Raw genomic sequence first — 19,628 nt, forward strand, 5'->3', positions numbered from 1 at the left:
ATACAAGGGAAACCCAATAAGACTACGTGTAGATTTCTCAGCAGAAACGATGGAAGCTAGAAGACAGTGGGATGATATATTTAAATTACTAAAAAGAAAAACTGCCAACCAAGACTCCTATACCCAGCAAAATTGTCCTTCAAAAATGAGGGAGAAATTAAAACATTCTCAGACAAAAAGTCACTGAGAGAATTTTTGACCAACAGACCAGCTCTGCAAGAAATACTAAAGGGAGCACTAGAGTCAGATACGAAAAGACAGAAGAGAGAGACATGGAGAAGAGTGTAGAAAGAAGGAAAATCAGATATGATATATATAATACAAAAGGCAAAATGTTAGAGGAAAATATTATCCAAACAATAATAACACTAAATGTTAATGGACTGAATTCCCCAATCAAAAGACATAGATTGGCAGAATGGATTAAAAAACAGGATCCTTCTATATGCTGTCTACAGGAAACACATCTTAGACCCAAAGATAAACATAGGTTGAAAGTGAAAGGTTGGGAAAAGATATTTCATGCAAATAACAACCAGAAAAGAGCAGGAGTGGCTATACTAATATCCAACAAATTAGACTTCAAGTGTAAAACAGTTAAAAGAGACAAAGAAGGACACTATATACTAATAAAAGGAACAATTAAACAAGAAGACATAACAATCATAAATATTTACGCACCGAACCAGAATGCCCCAAAATACGTGAGGAATACACTGCAAACACTGAAAAGGGAAATAGACTCATATATCATAATAGTTGGAGACTTCAATTCACCACTCTCATCAATGGACAGAACATCTAGACAGAGGATCAATAAAGAAATAGAGAATCTGAATATTACTATAAATGAGCTAGACTTAACAGACATTTATAGGACATTACATCCCACAACAGCAGGATACACTTTTTCTCAAGTGCTCATGGATCATTCTCAAAGATAGACCATATCCTGGGTCACAAAGCAAGTCTTAACAAATTTAAAAAGATTGAAATCATACACAACACTTTCTCGGATCATAAAGGAATGAAGCTGGAAATCAACAATAGGCGGAGTGCCAGAAAATTCACAAATACGTGGAGGCTCAACAACACACTCTTAAACAACAAGTGGGTCAAAGAAGAAATTGCAAGAGAAATCAGTAAATACCTCGAGGCAAATGAAAATGAAAACACAACATATCAAAACTTATGGGACGCAGCAAAGGAAGTGCTAAGAGGGAAATTTATTGCCCTAAATGCCTATATCAGAAAAAAAGAAGAGGCAAAAATGCAGGAATTAACTATCCATTTGGAAGAACTGGAGAAAGAACAGCAAACTAATCCCAAAGCAAGCAAAAGGAAAGAAATAACAAAGATTAGAGCAGAAATAAATGAAATTGAAAACATGAAAACAATAGAGAAAATCAATAAGGCCAGAAGTTGGTTCTATGAGAAAATCAATAAGATTGATGGGCCCTTAGCAAGACTGACAAAAAGAAGAAGAGAGAGGATGCAAATAAATAAGATCAGAAATGGAAGAGGAGACATAACCACTGACCTCACAGAAATAAAGGAGGTAATAACAGGATACTATGAACAACTTTACACTAATAAATACAACAATTTAGAGGAAATGGACGGGTTCCTGGAAAGACATGAACAACAAACTTTGACTCAAGAAGACATAGATGACCTCAACAAACCAGTCACAAGTAAAGAAATTGAATCAGTCATTCAAAAGCTTCCTAAAAAGAAAAGTCCAGGACCAGACGGCTTCACATCTGAATTCTATCAAACATTCCAGAAAGAATTAGTACCAACTCTCCTCAAACTCTTCAACATAATGGAAGTGGAGGGAAAACTACCTAATTCTTTCTATGAAGCCAACATCACCCTCATACCAAAACCAGGCAAAGATATTACAAAAAAAGAAAACTACAGGCCAATCTCTCTAATGAATATAGATGCAAAAATCCTCAATAAAATTCTAGCAAATCGTATCCAAAAACACATTAAAAGAATTATACATCATGACCAAGTAGGATTCATCCCAGGTATGCAAGGATGGTTCAATATAAGAAAATCAGTTAATGTAATACACCATATCAACAAATCAAAGCAGAAAAATCACATGATCATCTCAATTGATGCAGAGAAGGCATTTGACAAGATTCAACATCCTTTCCTGTTGAAAACACTTCAAAGGATAGGAATACAAGGGAACTTTCTTAAAATGATAGAGGGAATATATGAAAAACCCACAGCTAATATCATCCTCAATGGGGAAAAATTGAAAACTTTCCCCCTAAGATCAGGAACAAGACAAGGATGTCCACTATCACTACTATTATTCAACATTGTGTTGGAGGTTCTAGCCAGAGCAATTAGACAAGAAAAAGAAATACAAGGCATCAAAATTGGAAAGGAAGAAGTAAAACTATCACTGTTTGCAGACGATATGATACTATATGTCGAAAACCCGGAAAAAACCACAACAAAACTACTAGAGCTAATAAATGAGTACAGCAAAGTAGCAGGTTACAAGATCAACATTCAAAAATCTGTAGCATTTCTATACACTAGCAATGAACAAGCGGAGGGGGAAATCAAGAAACGAATCCCATTTACAATTGCAACTAAAAGAATGAAATACCTAGGAATAAATTTAACTAAAGAGACAAAAAACATATATAAAGAAAACTACAAAAAACTGTTAAAAGAAATCACAGAAGACCTAAATAGATGGAAGGGCATACCGTGTTCATGGATTGGAAGACTAAATATAGTTAAGATGTCAATCCTACCTAAATTGATTTACAGATTCAATGCAATACCAATCAAAATCCCAACATATTATTTTTCAGAAATAGAAAAACCAATAAGCAAATTTATCTGGAAGGGCAGGGTACCCAGAATTGCTAAAAACATCTTGAGGAAAAAAAACGAAGCTGGAGGTCTTGCACTGCCTGACTTTAAGGCATATTATGAAGCCACAGTGGTCAAAACAGCATGGTATTGGCATAAAGATAGATATATCGACCAATGGAATCGAATAGAGTGCTCAGATATAGACCCTCTCATCTATGGACATTTGATCTTTGATAAGGCAGTCAAGCCAACTCACCTGGGACAGAACAGTCTCTTCAATAAATGGTGCCTAGAGAACTGGATATCCATATGCAAAAGAATGAAAGAAGACCCATATCTCACACCCTACACAAAAGTTAACTCAAAATGGATCAAAGATCTAAACATTAGGTCTAAGACCATAAAACAGTTAGAGGAAAAGGTAGGGAGATAGCTTATGGATCTTACAATTGGAGGCAGTTTTATGGACCTTAAACCTAAAGCAAGAGCACTGAAGAAGGAAATAAATAAATGGGAACTCCTCAAAATTAAACACTTTTGTGCATCAAAGAACTTCATCAAGAAAGTAGAAAGACAGCCTACACAATGGGAATCAATATTTGGAAACAACATATCAGATAAAGGTCTAGTATCCAGAATTTATAATGAGATTGTTCAACTCAACAACAAAAAGACAGCCAACCCAATTACGAAATGGGAAAAAGACTTGAATAGACACCTCTCAGAGGAGGAAATACAAATGGCCAAAAGGCACATGAAGAGATGCTCAATGTCCCTGGCCATTAGAGAAATGCAAATCAAAACCACAATGAGATATCATCTCACACCCACCAGAATGGCCATTATCAACAAAACAGAAAATGACAAGTGCTGGAGAGGATGCAGTCAAAGAGGCACACTTATCCACTGTTGGTGGGAATGTCAAATGGTGCAACCACTGTGGAAGGCAGTTTGGCGGTTCCTCAAAAAGCTGAATATAGAATTGCCATACGACCCAGCAATACCATTGCTGGGAATTTACTCAAAGGAATTAAGGGCAAAAACTCAAACGGACATTTGCACACCAATGTTTATAGCAGCATTATTTACAATTGCAAAGAGATGGAAACAGCCAAAATGTCCATCAACAGACGAGTGGCTAAACAAACTGTGGTATATACATACAATGGAATATTATGCAGCTTTAAGGCAGGATAAACTTATGAAGCATGTAATAACATGGATGGACCTAGAGAACATTATGCTGAGTGAGTCTAGCCAAAAACTAAAAGACAAATACTGTATGGTCCCAATGATGTGAATCGACATTCGAGAATAAACTTGGAATATGTCATTGGTAACAGAGTTCAGCAGGAGTTAGAAACAGGGTAAGATAATGGGTAATTGGAGCTGATGGGATACAGACTGTGCAATAGGACTAGATACAAAAACTCAAAAATGGACAGCACAATAATACCTAATTGTAAAGTAATCATGTTAAAACACTGAATGAAGCTGCATCTGAGCTACAGGTTTTTGTTTTGTTTTGTTCTGTTTTGTTCTTACTATTATTACTTTTATTTTTTTTTCTCTATATTAACATTCTATATCTTTTTCGGTTATATTGCTAGTTCTTCTAAACCGATGCAAATGTACTAAGAAATGATGATCATGCATCTATGTGATGAGGTTAAGAATTACTGATTGCATATGTAGAATGGTATGATTTCTAAAAAAAAAAGGACAGCACAATATTACCTAATTGTAATGTAATTATGTTAAAACACTGAATGAAGCTGCATCTGAGCTATAGTTTTTTTTTCTTATATATTTTTGTATTTTTTATTTTTATTTTTTCTCTATATTATCATTTTATTTCTTTTTCTGTTGTCTTGCTATTTCTTTTTCTAAATCGATGCATATGTACTAAGAAATGATGATCATACATCTATGTGATGATATTAAGAATTACTGATTGCATATGTAGAATGGAATGATTTCTAAATGTTGTGTTAGTTTATTTTTTGTAATTAATAAAAAAATAAAAATAAAAAAATAAAAAGAAGTAAAATTTTCACTATTTGCAGATCACATGATCCTTTATTTAGAAGGTACCAAACAAACAAAAAAAGACTACAGCAAAGCTATTGGAGCTAATAAAACAAATTCAACCAGCAAAATCGCAGGAAACAGGGCAGGCCACAATGGTGCAGCAGGCAGAGTTCTCATCTTGCCATGCTGGAGACCTGGATTCGATTCCCAGTGCTCTCCATGCCAAAAAAAAAAAAAGCAGCAAATGAGATCAACACTCAAAAATCACTAGTGTTTCTATACATTAGTAATGAGCTATCCAAGAAAGAAATCGAGAAAAAAAAATCTATTTACAATAGCAATAAAAGGAGACAAATATCTAGGAATAAACTTAACAAGGATGTAAAGGACCTGTATACAGAAAAGTACAAATACTGCTAAAAGAAAGTAAAGATCTAAATAAATAGAAGGACGTTACATGTTCATGGATTGGGCAGCTAAATGTCATTAAAATGTCGATTCTAACCAAATCAAATTGATCTACAGATTCAATGCAATACCAATCAAAATTCCAACAACCTACTTTGCAGTAGTAGAAAAGCTAAACATTCCATTTATTTAGAAAGATAAGGGGCCCTGAATAGACAACGTGTTGAAAAAGAAGAATGAAGTGGGAGGACTCAATTCCTGACATTAAAACATTTTATACCCCACCTACTGAATTACTGATATAAATTAGGGACTCCCAACTCAGTAAGCCAAGCCCTCAATCTTGAGCCTTAGCCATATGAAACTTATTTCCGAAATAGCGAAGCTAAGCCCACTCTTATAATGATGCCTAAGAGTCACCCTTAGAGAATCTCTTTTGTTGCTCACATGTGGCCTCTCTCTCTCTAAGCAAACTCTGCAAATAAACTCACTACTCTCTCTCCAATGTGAGACATGACTCCCAGGGCTGTAAGCCTCCCTGGAAACATGGGACATGACTTACAGAGATGAGTCTGGCCCTGGTATCATGAGATTGACAGTGCCTGCTTGACTAAAAGGGAGAAAAGAAATAAAACAAAATAAAGTTTCACAGCGGCTATACCATTATATATTCCAGCAAGCAGTGCGTAAGTGTTCCAATTTCTCCACATCCTCTCCTATCTAGTAGTTTTCTGTTTCTTTAATAGCAGCCATTCTAATAGTTGTGAGGTGCACCTCACAGTAGTCCTGATTTCCATTTCCCTTTGAGCTAATGATGAACATCTCTTCCTGTGTTTTTTGCCATCTGTAGTTCCTCTTCAAAAAAGTGTCTATTCATTATCTTTAGCCCTTCCTACAATTAGATTGTTCTTTAGTTGTTTAATTGTATGATTTCATTACATATACAGGATACTGAACCTTTATCTGATAGTGATTTTGAAATATTTTCACCCATTGAGTTGGCTGCTCCTTCAACACTTTGACAGTCTTTTAAGACACAGAGCATTTGATTTTTTTTCTTATATACCACCTTTAAATAACATTAGTGCATGTTTTCCCAGGTTGAAATATTTCACTAATGATTCTACACAGAAGATAGAAAACATAGAATATCACTGCATTTTGTAAAGAAGCATTTGATTTTGAGGAATTCCCATTTTTTCTTTCATTGCTTGGGCTCTGAGTATAAACTTTAGGAAGCTACCTCATATTATTAGGACTTGAAGAAGTTTCCTTATATTTCTTGTAGGAGTTTTATACTACCAGCTCTTATATTTACGTCTTTGATGCACTTTGAATTAATATTTGTATAGGATGTAGGTAAGGGTCCACTTTCATTCTTTTGGCTGATATCCACTTACGCCATGCTCATTTACTGCAAAGACTGTTTTCTCCAAGTTCAGTGGATTTGGGGGCCTTGTTAAAGATCGGTTGACCACAGAGTTGGTGGACTATTTCCAAACTCTCAAATGGATTCCACTGGCCAATCCTTCTATTTTTGTGCCACTACCATGCTGTTTTGACCACTGTGGCTTAATAGTAAGTTTTAGAATCTTTAGCCATCTGAGGTTTTTCACTTCCAAATGAATTCAATAATAAGCTTTTCCAAGTCTTCAAAAATGGTTGTTAGAATTTTCATTGGTATTGTGTTGCATCTATAGATCAATTTGGGTAGAACTGACATTTAACCTTCCTCTCTCATCAGAAGGGAATGTCTTTCCACCTATTTAGATCTTCTTTGAGCAATGTTATACATAACTCCTTTACATGCCTGGTTAATTCCCAGATACTTGCTTCTTTCAGTTCCTATTTTGAACAGAATTTCTTCCTTAACTGTCTCCTCAGATAGGTCATTGCTTGTGTATAGAAACACTATGGATTTTTGCACATTAATCTAATATCCTGCCACCTTGCTGACTTTATTAGCTCAAGAAGCTCTGTCGCAGATTTCTCAAGCTTTTCCAAATACAGTATCATTTCCTCTGCAAGTAATGAAAGGTTTATCTCTTCCTTTCTAATTTGGATGCCTTTTATTTCTTTTTCCAGTCTGACTGCTGTACCTAGAACTTCTAGTATAATATTAAATAATAGTGGTGACAGAGGGAATCCTCATCTCATTTCCAATCTTAGTAGGAAGGCTTTCAGTCTCTCAACACTGAGTACAAGGATGACTGTGGGTTATTTGTATATGCCTATATTAGCTAGGGTTCTCTACAGAAACATAATCAGCAGGAAATACCCATAGTTATAAAATATATAGAAGTGTCTCACGTAACCGTGGGAATATAGAGTCCAAGGTCTGTAGGGCAGGCTGCAAGCTGGTAACTCAGATGAAGGTCTGTAACAAACTCCACAGGAGAGGCTCGCCAGCTGAAGCAGGAAGAGAGACTGTCACTTCTGAATCCTCCTTAAAAGTCTCCCAATGATTAGATTAAATGTCACTCATTGCAGAAGACACTTCCCTTGGCTGATTACAAATGCAATCAGCTGTGGATGCAGCTGACGTAATCATGATTTAAGTCCATGAACTGTCCTCATAGCAACAGAGGGGCCAGCACTTGCCCAATCAGCAAACAGGCACCACCACCTGGCCAAGTTCACATATGAACTTGAACATGACAATGTCCTTTATCATACTGGAGAATTTTCCTTCCATTCCAAACTTCAAGTGTTTTTATCAGAAAAGGATGCTAAATTTTTGTTGAATGCTTTTTCAGCATCAATCAAGATGACCTATTTTTCCCTTTCGATTTGGTATTACACAGATTGATGTGCTCATGTTGAACCACCTTTATATCCTGGTATAAACCCCACTTAGTCATGATGTAGAATTCTTTTACTATGTCATTGGATTTGATCTGATAGCATTTTGTTGAGACTCATTCTATCTATATTCATTAGGGAGATATGTCTATAGTTTTCTTTCTTGTAGCATCTTTACCTGATTTTGGTATTAGAGCGATGTTAGCTTCATAAAATGAGTCATCTAGCATTTCTTTTCCCCTCAATATTCAAAGTGTTTGAGCAGGATTGATTTTTTTCTTTCGACTTGTTAATGTACTGTATTACATTAACTGATTTTCTTGTGTTGAACCATCCTTGTATTCCTGATATAAACCTCACTTTGTTGTGTGTTTAATTCCTTTAGTGTGTTGTTGGATCTGATTTGTGAATGTTTTATTGAGAAGTTTGTTTTTTTTGTATGCTGTTGGGTGGGGATCACATTTCATTCTTTTTCCATGTGAGTATCCTGGTATTGCAGCAACATTTGTTGAATTGTTTTGTTTTTGTTTTGGGAAGTTCACGGGTTGGGAACTGGATATCAATAGCCAAAAGAATGAAAGAGGACCCTTACATTATACCCTATACAATTAACTCAAATTGGATCAAACACCTAAATATAAGAATGAGTACCATAAAGCTGCTAGAATAAAATGTGGGGAAACATCTTCAAGACCTAGTAATAGAAGGTAGTTCCCTAAACTTTACACCCAAAGCACAAGCAACAAAAGAAAAGCAGATAATGGAACACCTCAAAATAAAATGCCTTTGTGCCTCAAAAAATTTTGTCAAAAAAGGTGAAGAGGCAGCCAACTTGATGGGAGAAAATATTTGGAAATCACACATCAGATAAAGGTTTGATATCTTGTATACATAAACAAATCATACAACTCAACAACAAAAGAACAAGCAACCCAAATATATAGTGGGCTAAAGATATGAACAGAAACTTTTATGAAGAGCAAATACAGATGCCTAAAAAGTACATGAAGAGATGCTCATTCTCATTAGCTCAAAGGGAAATACAGATAAAAATTACAATGAGATACCACCTCACACCAATAAGAATGGCTGTTTTTAAACAAACAGCAAACTACAAATGTTGGAGAGGATGTGGAGAAATTGGATAACTTAAGCACTGCTGGTGGGAATGTATAATGGTACAGCCTCTATGGAAGATATTCTGGAGGTTTCTCAAAAACTAAGTATCAAGTTGCCCTGTGACCCAGCAATACCATTACTTGGTATATTATACCCAGAAGAGCTGAAAGCAGTGACACAAACAGACATTTGAACACCAATGTTCATAGCAGCATTATTCACAATGGCCAAAAGATGGAAACAATCAAGTGCCCATCAACAGACGAGTGGATTAACAAAATGTGTTATATACATACAATGGAATATCATGCAGCAGTAAGAGGAAATGAAATCCTGAAGAACATGACAAGATAAATGAGCCTGGAGGACAGAATGCTAAGTGAAATAAACCAGGCACAGAAGAATAGATACTGCTGATTCCACTTTTATAACCACGGTAAAGGTAAAATGAGAGGCTTATAATACACAATACGGGGAACCTAGAGATAAATGGAAGCTAGAGATAAGTGAACAGATAGCTAATGAGGGTGAACATAAATGGAAGGGAATAGATAGAAGTGAAGGTGGTTCACTAGTGGGTCTATAAGCAATGTCATCATAGTGAAGATAAGCATGATCGAAATGGGTTATATAGACTCATACGTCCCACTAATTAACACTACAAATATAAATAAGTTCTTGCATGAGCTACAGCATAGGTATGAATCTTGTACAAAAAGTGTATAATTTCAGGGTATGGGGGGAATGTTATTGCATGCTATGGACTATGTTTAACAGGAAAACATCAACAGTACCACAGCAATACCAAGGGTAAAAAAATGGGGGAGGGGAAAGAGTTAGGGGGAGGTTTGGATTTTCATCTTTCTCCTGGGAACAATGAAATTACCTAAATTGAGAGTGTTGATGGACTGTTGACTTTGGACATTATGCATGAGGCCCAGTAGATGGAGGTGGCTGAAGATGCACTGAGAAGTAGATTGGCAAATGATGGTATAAATGTATGATCGAACATGGTGCTGCTACAAAAAAGGAACAAAGTTGTGAGGCACGCAATGATGTGAATGAACCTATGGGACATTTGGTGAGACAAAATAAGCCAGAAACAAAAGAGCATATACTGTATGATTCCATTTAGAAAATACTTTTAAGAAAACTGGGGCCTAGATTGTAAACTAGATTATAGCAGTCACATTCAGTCCAGAGTGTTAATTGTTATTTCTGGATTTTGAGGGGCTATTTTATGTATGTATAACCTGGTATTTAGAGATAAGAAGTCAATCAGATCGGGATTAAGCTAATTCAGAACACAAGGATAGGGAAGACATTGTCTGTATTTTGGAACTTCCCCTACTCTTTGAGACCAAAGGAAGAAAGGTTTATTATGCCCAGAACCTGTATCTTCTGTAGCACATAATCTAACTCAACCTGTCTGGAGAGTTCATCTTAACAGTTCAAACACAGGGAGCCCCGAATAAGAATGAGAGCCTTAAAGCCTGTATAGCTTAATGGATACATCCCAGAGTATTAAGCAGATAGTCAAAAAGTACTGGCAAAGTCCCTTGAGGGATGGAAGAAAAAATATGGAACTATTAAACTTTACCACAGGTAAACTCCTGATACTATCTCAAACATTAGGGACACCCAATTCAATAGGCCAAGCCCTTGATCTTGAGGCTTGCTCTTGTGAAGCTTATGTATGTAGCTGACAAGCTTAGCCTACCTATAGGTATGCTTAAGAGTCACTTCCAAAGGACCTCTTTCGTTGCTCAGATGTGGCCTCTCTCTCTCTAACCCTAACTCTACAAGTGAAACATTGTCCTCTCCCTCACATGGGACATGCTAGGGATGAAAGTCTTCTTGGCAATGTAGGAGATGATTCCCAGGGATGAGCCTGGCCCTGGTACCATGGGATCAACAATGCCATCCTGACTAAAACATGGGAAAGAAGTATAACAAGTAAGGTATCAGTGGCTGAGAGAGTTCAAATACAGGTGCGAGGCTACACTGAGGTCACCCTTACATATGCTTCAGTTAGATATTGCTACCTATCATAATTTGTCAAACCCCAACCAAAACCATTCCTGCCAATTCTGAAGAATACCTAGGGCATTATGTAAGATTCTACAAAGGTTTCAGGCACTAGGGTAACTTTCCAAAACTAACAACCTCCAGATGGGTCCCTGGATCAGGTAAGTCTTGAAAGCAGAGGAGCCAGCCTTTCCAGAACATCAACTAGTTCCATCCCCCACCCCATATTATCAACAGCCCCTTTCAACATGAAAAAGTTAGAATGGGCATACCCAAATACTCCTAAGAGTAGGAGAAAGATCAAAGGTGATGGTGGAGTTATACAGAGAATGTCAGGTTTATCAAATGAATATGAAAGCAGAATCATTATCCTGATATTTCTTTTAGCCTCCGGTATCTTTGAGCAGCTAGAAACAAAAACCTAAAATTGTGGAACTGTAACCCATATCAAACTCTGAAATCTATTCTACAACTAATTGCTGCAATGTACTTTGAAATGTATTGGTTTTTTGTATGTTACTTAAAAAGAATGAAGAATATATATATAGTGAAGATAGTCAGTACGACTGCTGAATCATTATACTGATATTTCTGCTCATCTTCAATGTCTTGGAGCAGCTAAAACGAAAAAAGAAAAATCATGGAACTGTAACCCATAACAAACTTTAAAATCTATTCTATAACTATGTGTTAAAATGTACTTGGAAATTTATTGCCTTTTGTATATATGTTATATTTCACAATAAAAAGAAAAGTATTGGCAAAGTCCCTTGAGGAATGGGAGGAAAAAATATGGAACTGTTAAACTTTACTACAGGGAAAACCTGTGACACTTTCTCAAACACAGGGACTCCCAAGTGAATAGGCCAAGCCCTCGATCTTGAGGTTTACTCCTGCGAAGCTTATTTATGTGGTGAGACGCTTAGCCTACCTATTGTTATGCCTAAGAGTTACTTCCCGATGACCTCTTGTTATTTGGATATAGCCTCTCTCACTACCTTATCCCAACTCTAATTAACCTCATTTCCCTCCCCACTACATGGGTCATGACAGCCAAGGATGAAAGTCTTCCTGGCACCATGGAAGATGACTCCCAAGGATGAGCCAGGCCCTGGTACCATGGAATCAACAATGCCTTCCTGACCAAGGAGGAAAAGAATTGAAACAAGATAAGGTATCACTAGTGAGAGAGTTCAGCTGGAGTCAGAGGCTATTTTGGAGGATATTCTTATACAAGCTTCAGCTAGATATTGCTACTATCGTGGTCTGCCAAACCCCAAACAAAACCATTCCTGTCAACCCCAAAGAACACCTAGGGCTGTATCTGAGAGCTATAAAAGTTTCACGTACTATGATTACTTTCCAGAAACCTACAACCTTCAGTGGGTTTCTAGGCCAGACAAGTCCTGAAACCCAGAGGGGACAGCCTCCCTAGAACATCAACTAGTTCCATTCCCCTATCCCATATTATCAACAGCCCTTTCCAACATAAAAAAGTTAGAATGGCCACATTCCAAATATCCTTAAAGATTGGGAGAAAGATCAAAGGAGGAGGAGGAGTTCTAATAGAAATGATAGGATTTAACAAATGACTATGCTGAATCATTATACTGATATTTCTTTTAGTCTCCAGTGTCTTACAGCAGATAGAAGGAAAAACCTAAAATTGTGGAACTGTAACCCATACCAAACTCTGAAATCTGTTCTATAATTACGTGTTACCATACACTTTGAAATTTATCACTTTTTTGTACAGGTTTCATTTCACAATAAAAAAAATGTTAAAAAATAAAGTTCCAATGACTGAGAGCTTTCAAATAGAATTCAGAGGTCATTTTAAAGACCACTCTTAGACAAATTTCAGCCAGATATTACAAACTGCCACAGTATGTCAAGCCGCAACCAACAGTATTCCTGAAAACCCTAAATACTCTGGGCCTATCTAAATCTCTATAAAAGTTTTTCTAAGTTTATTTTTCAGAAACTTAAGCCTTCCAGTTTGTTCCTATGCCACATAAGCCCTGAAATCCAAAGGTACCAGTCTCTCCAAGATCAACCAATTTTATTCCTCTACCCGAAAAGGTCATACCCCTTCCCAGCATGAAGAAGTTAATATGATCATTGCCCAGACATTCTGGAAGACTGAGAGAATGATCAAATGGGAAGGAGGAGGTGTAACCAAGAAATTAAGATTTAACAAATGATTATGACTACTGATTGATTCATTGTATAGATACTTCTTTTTTGTTTTAGTATATTTGAATAGCTGGAAGGAAATACCTGAAACTGTAATCCAATAGCCCTGATCTTTTATAATGATTGCATAACTATATAGCGTTTATAGTGTGATCACGTGATTATAAAAACCTTGTTAACTGACACTCCCTTTATTCAGTGTATGGGGAGATGAGGAACAAAATGAAGACAAATAATAACAAAGCATATTATAAAGTTACAGTGGTCAAACAGCATGATACTGGTATAAAGATAAACATACTGGAACTTCCGGAGAAGATGGCGGATTAGTAAGGTGTGCGCGTCTTAGTTCCTCCTCCAGAACAACTACTAAATAACTAGAAACAGGACAGGACAGCTTCCGGAGCCACGACAGAGACCAGACATACAGTGTACTCCAGTGTGGAACGGCTGGACCGGCTACGAGACTCCGCTGCGGTGAGGTCCCCGAGTGGTGTGCGCTTCCCCAGGCTGCGGCAGCTGGCGGCTGGACCCCCTCCCTCCCTCCTTCCCGGTCCGGCTGAGAGACTCAGATCAGCGGTTCTCCAAGCCACGGCAGCCGGCTTGGAGAATTTGTGACCAAGAATTGTGACTGAGAGAATTTGTGACCAAGAGACCAGCTCTGCAAGAAATACTAAAGGGAGCACTAGAGTCAGTTACAAAAAGACAGAAGAAAGAGGTATGGAGTAAAGTGTAGAAAGAAGGAAAATCAGATATGATATATATAATACAAAAGCCAAAATGGTAGAGGAAAATATTATCCAAACAGTAATAACACTAAAAGTTAATGGACTGAATTCCCCAATCAAAAGACATAGACTGGCAGAATGGATTACGACCCAGCAATACCACTGCTAGGTATCTACTCAAAGGACTTAAGGGCAAAGACACAGACGGACATTTGCACACCAGTGTTTATAGCAGCATTATTTACAATTGCAAAGAGATGGAAACAGCCAAAATGTCCATCAACAGACAAGTGGCTATACAAGCTGTGGTATATACATACGATGGAATATTATGCAGCTTTAAGACAGAATAAACTTATGAAGCATGTAATAACATGGATGGACCTAGACAACATTATGCTGAGTGAGTCTAGCCAAAAACTAAAGGACAAATACTGTATGGTCCCACTGATGTGAACCAACATTAGAGAATAAACTTGGAATATGTCATTGGTAACAGAAACCATCAGGAGTTAGAAACAGGGTAAGATAATGGGCAATTGGAGCTGAAGGGATACAGACTGTGCAACAAGACTGAATACAAAAACTCAAAAATGGACAGCACAATACTACCTAATTGTAATGTAATTATGTTAAAACACTGAATGAAGCTGCATCAGAGCTATAGTTTTTTGTTTGTTTGTTTTTGTTTTTTGTTTTTTTATATAATTTTTGTATTTTTTATTTTTATTTTTTTCTCTATATTATCATTTTATTTCTGTTTCTGTTGTCTTGCTATTTCTTTTTCTAAATCGATGAAAATGTACTAAGAAATGATGATCATACATCTATGTGATGATATTAAGAATCACTGATTGCATATGTAGAATGGAATGATATCTAAATGTTGTGAGTTAATTTTTTTAATAAAAAAATTAAATAAAAAAAAAGATAAACATACTGATCAACGGAATCAAATTAAGTATTCAGAAATACATCCTCAGCTCTACGTTCCACTGATTTTTGACAAGGCTCCCAAGTTCACTTAACTCGGACAGAACATGCTCTTCAATAAATGGTGCGGGGAGAATGAATATCCATATGTAAAAGAATGAAAGAGGAACTCTATCTTACACCTCATATAAAAATCAACTCAAAATGGATCAAAGACCCAATATATGAGCCAGGACTGTAAAATTCCTAGTAGAAAATGTAAGGAATCATCTTCAAGATCAGGTGATAAAAAGGTTGCTTGGGTGGTTCAGTGGCAGAATGCTTGCCTGCCATGCAGGAGACCCAAGTTCAATTCCTGACCCATGTAGTAACAACAACAACAAAAAAGATCTAGTGATAGGCAGTAGTTTCCTAGATCTTACATCCAAAGACCAAGCAATGAAAGAAAAACAGATAAATAGGACATCCTCAAAATTCAATATTTCTGAGCTTCAAAGGACTGTCAAGAAGGTGAAAAGAAAGCCAGTTCAATGAGAGAAAATATTTGGAAACCACATATCTGATAAGCATTTGATATCTGAATATATATAAAGAAACCCTAAAACTCAATGATAAAAGGACAAAGAGTCCCATTAAACAATGGGCAAAAGCTATGAACAGACATTTGTCCAAAGAGGAAACAGAAACGGCTTAAAAAACACCTGAAAGGATGCTCATCTTCATTAGCTATTAGGAAAATGCACATCAACACCACAAGGAGATACCATTTCACATAGAATGGCCACTATTAAACAGGAAACGACAAGTGTTGGAAAGAATATGAAGAAATAGAAATACTTATTCACTGCTAATAGGAATGCAAAGTGGTACAGCCACTGTGGAAGAAGGTCTGACAGTACCTCAAAAAGCAAAGTATAAAGGTGCCTTAGCATATGGCAATCCCACTACTAGGTATATCCAGAAGAACTGAAAGCAGGGACATAGACAGACATTTCCACACACAGCAGCATTACTGACAGCTGCCCAAAGATGGAAACATCCCAAGTGTCCATCAACCAATGAACTTTAAACAAAATGTGGTATATAACATGCAATGGAATATTATTCAACAGTCAGGTGGAATAAAGTTCTGAAGCACACGACAACATGGATGAACCTTGAGGACATTATGTTAGTGAAATAAGTCAGACACAAAAAAGACTAATATTGTATGAGCTCACTAATATGAACTCATTAAAAAAGTAAACTCACAGACAAAATCTAGAATATATATTAGCAGGAAATAGAATGAGGCTAGAGAATGCTGCTTTATATGTGCAGAATTGTTACATATATACATGTGCAGTATTTTTAACTAGGTTGAATTTTAATGTTTGGAAATGGATAGAGGTGATGGTAGCACATTATTGTGCATATAATTAACAGTGCTGAATGGTGGGTGAATGTGGTTGAAAGGGGAAGTTTAGAGTCATGTATGTCACAAAAGGAAAGCTAGAAGTTAAAAATGGGACTGTGTTAACAGTGCATCTTGTGGATGATGACTGTGATTACAGTACAAATAAAAAAATGTTCTTTCATGAACTAGAACAAATGTACATCACTATTATAAGGAGTTAATCGTAGAATGGTATATGGGGGAAAATGTACCTATTAAAAACTATGGACTATATAAAAAAGTATTTGCAAAGTCCCCTTGGGGGAATGATGAGAAAGGGGGGGAATTCAACTTCACAAGCAGTGGGGATAACCAAAGCAACAGGTTGAGCCCCCAATCTTGGGGTTTGTTCATATAAAACTTAACCCCACAAAGGATAGGTCAAGCCTACTTAAAATTAGGCCTAAGAGTCACCCCCCAAAAGAACTTCTTTTGTTGCTCAGATGTGGCCTCTCTCTCCAGCCAACACAACAAGCAAACTCGCCACCCTCCCCCTGTCTACATGGGACATGACTCCCAGGGGTGTGGACCTTCCTGGCAACGTGGGACAGAAATCCTAGAACGAGCTGGAACTCGGCATCAAGGGACTGAGAAAACCTTCTTGAACAAAAGGGGGAAGAGCAAAATGAGACAAAATAAAGGGTCAATGGCTGAGAGATTCCAAACAGAGTCGAGAGGTTATTCTGGAGGTTATTCTTATGCATTAAATAGATATCACCTTTTTAGTTAAGGTGTAATGGAGAGGCTGGAGGGAACTGCCTGAAAATGTAGAGCTGTGTTCCAGTAGCCATGTTTTTTGAAGATGATCGTATGATACAGCTTTCGCAATGTGACTGTGTAGTTGTGAAAATCTTGTGTCTGATGCTCCTTTTATCTATCTACCTTATCAACAGATGAGTAAAATACACGGAATAAAAATAAATAATACGGGGAACAAATGTTAAAATAAATTTAGTAGATTGAAATGCTAGTGATCAATGAAAGGGAGGGTAAGGGGTATGGTATGTATGAACTTTTTTCTGTTGTCTCTCTTTCAGAATTGATACAAATGTTCTAAGAAATGATCATGATGATGAATACGAAACAGTGACGATATTGTGAAGTACTGATTATATATGTAGAACGGAATGATCATAGGTTAAGAATGTCTGTTGTATTTTTTAAAGATATTTAAAAATTAATAAAAACTAAATAAAAAAGAAGAAAGAGTAAAAAAAGACTATTGGTATGAAAAAATAAACAAAAAAAGATTATTGGTAAACTAACAAACAAAACAAGACTAGTAGTTAAAAAAAAAAGCGACTGGCATAGAATTCAATTTATGTGCTGCCCAGAGTCACTTGTCCTGCACCCGCTCTACACTTCACACCACTCAACCACTTACTTGCCTAGTATTATATGTATTTCAGTCAATACAGCCCTTCTCTTAAGTGTTAGAGATACCTTTAATGATGACAAGTCTGAATAAATAGACAACATACAATAATAAATGTGTTCTCCTAAAGCTGTCTTACAAGAACCTAAAATAGGCTGAGCACATCAACTTGAAATCCCCTATAATCCAGAAGAAAAAAAATAAATGAAATAAAAAAGTAGACAAGACAAATAATGGTATGGCACACAAGAAGAAATACATAAGAATATACATAAGAAAATACGTTCTACCTCATAAGTAATCAGAAAAAAGAAAATGAAAACAATGAAGATAACTATTTCACTCAACAGACTAACAAAAATAAGATTTGGTTAATGTCAAGTATTGGCACTGGCATGGAGAAATAACTACTTTTAGCAGTAGTAAAACTGTTAAAAGCTACTTTAAAGAGCATTCTGGCAGCATAGTACAATTACATCTACACATGCCATATGACTCAGCAGCTCTACTTCTCTTGATATATCTTAGAGAAACAGGCATGACTACTCAAAGGTACGTAAAGAAAAATTTGCTACAAGAGTTTGTAAGAGCAAAAAAATGGGCAACAACCTAAAAATGTGTCAATAGGAGAACATCACATGAAAAACTGAATACTTAAATTATATGAAATTATGTTCATATTATGAAATATAAAATTTAAACAAATGTATGCAAGACATACTGTTAAAGACAATATAAAATATAGATAGAAATGCACATTATGATAAAAAGAAAAAAAAGAATAAGAAAGAAAGAAAAGAACAAATGCTACATATGATCAGTGGGTGCATACATACATTAAAGGTATGGGGGAAAAGCCTGAAAGCAAAAATAAAACTGATTAGCGTGATTACTTCCAGAGAAGATGATTAGAGACCAGGATTGAAATGATGGTTAAAGGGTAAGCCTTTTCTTTAAAGTCTTAATATTTTACAAGAACTTATTCACCTAAACATATTTCGAAAATAAATTCTGAAAGGTGCTGATACAAATGAAATCAATGTAATACATTTTCCTCTCTTATACAGTCTTATCCTTAAACCATTACTCTCATTTCTCAAAAGTGTGGCCATGCCTACTACGTACATACCACACTAAATGCTGCTTTGGAAAAAAAAAAAAAACAATATTCCAATTTTCTCTCTGACAAGCTTAAACTAATACCACTAGGAAAGAATGAAATGACCCTCTAATACACCTCAAAATCTGGAAGAGGAAGGGAAGAACCAAAAATCAAACAAGTAAAAATAAAAAGTATGAAACTCTACTGAAAGAAAACAAAGTCAACCTAAGTAAATGGGAAGGCATTCCATGTTTTAGAACAGAACAATATTGGCTGGCATTACTAAGCAAACTGATCTACAAATTCAACAAAACTCCTATACAAATACCGACTGGCATCTCTGCATATTCTGGCAAACTGATCCTAATTTTCTAACGGAAATACAGGGGATATGGTCTGAATTGAGTACCCTATTTTTGACATGTTTTTGGTCTTGTTCTACATTCTGGTAGGTGTGTACCCACAATACACATGCTCTGCTCAAGATATTACTTCAATTAAGGTATGGTCCAACTAAATCAATTTGGGCTTTAATCCAGATTAATGGAGCCCTTTATTAGCAGATTGAAAGTAAAATGGAAAGAAAAACCACAGGAAGTAGCCAGAAGACAAAAGAACCAG

The 19,628-nt window shown here is 36.2% G+C and overlaps 1 protein-coding gene across 14 annotated transcripts in view; it reads right to left on the reverse strand.

Moving 5' to 3' along the window:
* MTMR3 (myotubularin related protein 3) overlaps nt 1-19,628 on the reverse strand; it is a 238,401-nt gene that overhangs the window by 165,140 nt on the left and 53,633 nt on the right. For 9 of the 14 annotated variants that reach the window (XM_077160600.1, XM_077160598.1, XM_077160597.1 and 6 more), the window contains one exon: nt 7,605-7,698. The exons of the other annotated variants lie outside the window; for them this stretch is intronic. The gene's annotated coding sequence lies outside the window, so the exon portion shown is untranslated. The remainder of the gene's footprint in view (nt 1-7,604; nt 7,699-19,628) is intronic. 14 annotated transcript variants of the gene reach the window in all.

This window comes from Tamandua tetradactyla, chromosome 5 (genome assembly GCF_023851605.1).
Source record: "Tamandua tetradactyla isolate mTamTet1 chromosome 5, mTamTet1.pri, whole genome shotgun sequence".
NCBI classification, from domain to species: domain Eukaryota; kingdom Metazoa; phylum Chordata; class Mammalia; order Pilosa; family Myrmecophagidae; genus Tamandua; species Tamandua tetradactyla.